Here is a 3366-nt window from a genome sequence, read left to right as displayed (position 1 = left end):
CGAGAGCGACGTGCTCTAATAGGGTGATATGGTACTACAAGGTCATTAAGATATTATGAAAATGTTTCCTCCTTAATTTAAATATTTTTTTTAATGTTAGATTAAATTCAAAGTCAGCTGTTTAAATAAGAACAGAACATTTTTCATCAGGGGATTTGATGTGAAAATATCTTAAAAATTTGTTTTGTGACCCAGAAAGAGTAATATTTCAAACTCCGCCACTCTGCGTTCCTCGCAACTGCCTTGTTTGAGTTTTGGACAAAAAGCATTCTGGGATATTTGCCTGGGTTTGGCTACAGTAGCTTGCGAGCTGATTGGAGACCAAAACAGCCAATCAGGTTTTTTTGCATCCAAGTCTGTGATTGGTTGGTTTTGTTGGGTTTCTGTACGGTGTGCATAAAGAGTTGAACGAGCAGGGGCAGAGATTTTGAGAGTGCGAGCGACACACTGCGAGCAGGTCTGCAGAGATCTGAGCGAGAGGGGCTGCTATTGTCTGTGTATATGGATAATAGCAAACACTGAAATAAATTTTTTGCATGCAGCAATAAATTTTGTTCGCTCAGGTTTGCTTTTTCTCGCTCAAAATAAATTTCTCCTCAAAATGCAACACTTGTACTTGCAAATTCTTTTTACGTGCGCTCAGAATAGTGGCACAAAAATAACGCCATAACCTAATGGTACTACAAGGTCATTAAGATAAGATGGGGCCTGATTATTTAAGACCTTGTATGTGAGGAGCATGATTTTGAATTCTGGATTTAACAGGAAGCCAAAACAGGAGAAATCTGCTCTCTTTCTAGTCCCTGTCAGGACTCGTGCTGCAGCCTTTTGGATTAGCTGAAGGCTTTTCAGGGAGTTTTTAGGACTTCCTGATAATAATGAGTTACAGTCGTCCAGCCTGGAAGTAATAAATGCATGAACTAGTTTTTCAGCGTCACTCTGAGACAGGATATTTCTAACTTTAGAGATGTTGCACAAATGGAAGAAAGCAGTCTTACATATTTGTTTAATATGTGCGTTGAAGGACATGTCCTGGTCAAAAATGACTCCAAGGTTCCTCACAGCGTTACTGGAGGCCAATGTAATGCCATCCAGAGTAAGAATCTGGTTAGATACCATATTTCTAAGATTTTCAGGGCCGAGTACAATAACCTCATTTTATCTGAATTAAGAAGCAGAAAGTTAGCGGCCATCCAGGTCTTTATGTCTTTAAGACATTCCTGCATTTAACCTCATTGGTGTGTGTTATCTGGCTTCATGGACAGATAGAGCTGGGTGTCATCAGCATAGCAGTGTAAATGTCTGCTATGTCTTCTAATGATGCTGCCTAAGGGAAGCATGTATAATGTAAACAGAATTGGTCCTAGCACTGAACTTTGTGGAACTCCATAATTAACCTCAGGCTGGCTGAAACTCTTCAAATAAACCATTCCTCTGCAGATGATCTGTTAGCTGTTTGACAACTACTCTTTCAAGGATGTTTGATATGAAAGGAAGGTTGGAGATTGGCCTATAATTAGCTAAGACTGCTGGGTCTAGAGATGATTTTTAAGTAAAGGTTTAACTACAGCCAGCTTGAAGGCCTGTGGTACATAGCTGGTTATTAGAGATAGGTTGATCATATTTAAGATTGAAGCATTACAGTTTTCTCTGAATGCTTAAACCTTAACTGTGATTCTTATAGCACAATTTCTAAAACTATTAATATTTATAGCAAAACCACTCACTGAGTTTGCAAACTAAAAGCACAAACACTGCGTTGCACTCAGTTTTCCAAATAATCAACACACTCCTAGCAAAACTATACACATTTATGGCTGTTATTTACAGTATTTTGCCAATTGTCTGGCACACTGTCTCATGTGAAAACTGTGTTAGATAATTAGTTCACTTTGCAATCAGCCTACGCACTATAAATAAGCTACAGGTAAGCTGTCCGTGTGGAGTACAATGGAGGGAGCAGGAAGAGTGAGAAGAGTGAGAATTAGAGGAGGCCGAGGAAGAGGACGTGAAGTAGGACGAAGAGGACAACAAGGACAAGGAGGTGAAGCTAGAGTACAAGGACGAGGATGAGGAGGGGGAAGAGGAAGGGTAAGAAGAATAAGAAATAGAATTGCTGATGACATCAGAGCTACAATAGTGGACCATGTAATCAACCATGGAGTGACCCTGAGGGAAGCTGGCCAATGGGTTCAGCCTAACTCGAGCCGCTACACTGCAGCAAGCATCATAAGGACATTTCGAAATGAGCATCGTTAGTACAGTCACTTTGCACTAAGACTTGTAGCACTGCCGTATGCTAATGAGGAACACAACAATACCATAGATGTAACAATACTGAAACTGTTACTTTACAGAATTGCTAGCTGACCAGATGCTGGGGCAGAGGAAGCATGTTCACTGCAGACCAAGAAACCCATATAGTCAATATGGCGATTGCAAATAATTCCAACAGATTTTAGGTACATAATACTTTGTTAGGTTTATTATTTTCATTTCACACGTAAAGCACATGTATAGATTCATTCCAACCCGCTCTCATTCCCAACAGCCCGCTGCCCTTCCCAATGCATAAAATGCAGACGACTTTGCACTCCCAATGCCTAAAATAGCGACGATTTGTCACAATCGGTATATAATGCGTTGGGATTAGAACCTGTTGCCAGCATCTCAATCAGATTCAGGGCAGCACTTTCACTAGGCCCCTCTAAAGTGTTCAGTGTGTTTTTCTTAAGCCATTGCAAGATCAACTGTGCTTTGAATCACTGTCCTGCTGCCGAACCCAAGTGTCCTTCAGCTTGAGGTCACAAACAGATGGCTGAACATTCTTCTTCAGGATGTTTTGCTAGAAGGGAGAATTCATGGTTCCATTTACCACAGCTTTTCCAGGTCCTGGCAGGCAAAAGAGCCCCAGACCAACACACTACCACCACCATATTTTACTGTTGGTATGATGTTCATTTTCTGAAATGCTGTGTTACTTTTACACTGGATGTCGATATGGGACACACACCTTCCAAAAAGTTAAACTTTTGTCTCGTCAGCTCAGAGTATATTCCCAAAGGACTTGGGGATCATCAAGATATTTTCAGGCATAACTGAGATGCTCCTTTTGCTCAGCAGTGGTTTTTGAACTCTGCCATGAAGGATCTCTCAAGGTGGAGTCACGAACACTGACCTCAACCAAGCGAGGCATTCAGGTCTTTGGATGTTTCTCTTGGGTCTTTCTAACATCTTCATCGCTGTACTAGATTTTGAGGATCTTTTGGCCTACTCTACTTTGTCAGACAAATCCTATTTAAGTGATTTCTTGATTGAGAACAGGTGGTGGCAGTAATCAGGTCTCGGTGTGGCTAGAGAAATTGA

This window comes from Simochromis diagramma, unplaced genomic scaffold (assembly GCF_900408965.1).
Source record: "Simochromis diagramma unplaced genomic scaffold, fSimDia1.1 OVJJ01000165.1, whole genome shotgun sequence".
Taxonomy (NCBI): domain Eukaryota; kingdom Metazoa; phylum Chordata; class Actinopteri; order Cichliformes; family Cichlidae; genus Simochromis; species Simochromis diagramma.
The sequence above is the reverse complement of the archived record's forward strand: the minus strand, read 5'-3'. Positions refer to the sequence as shown.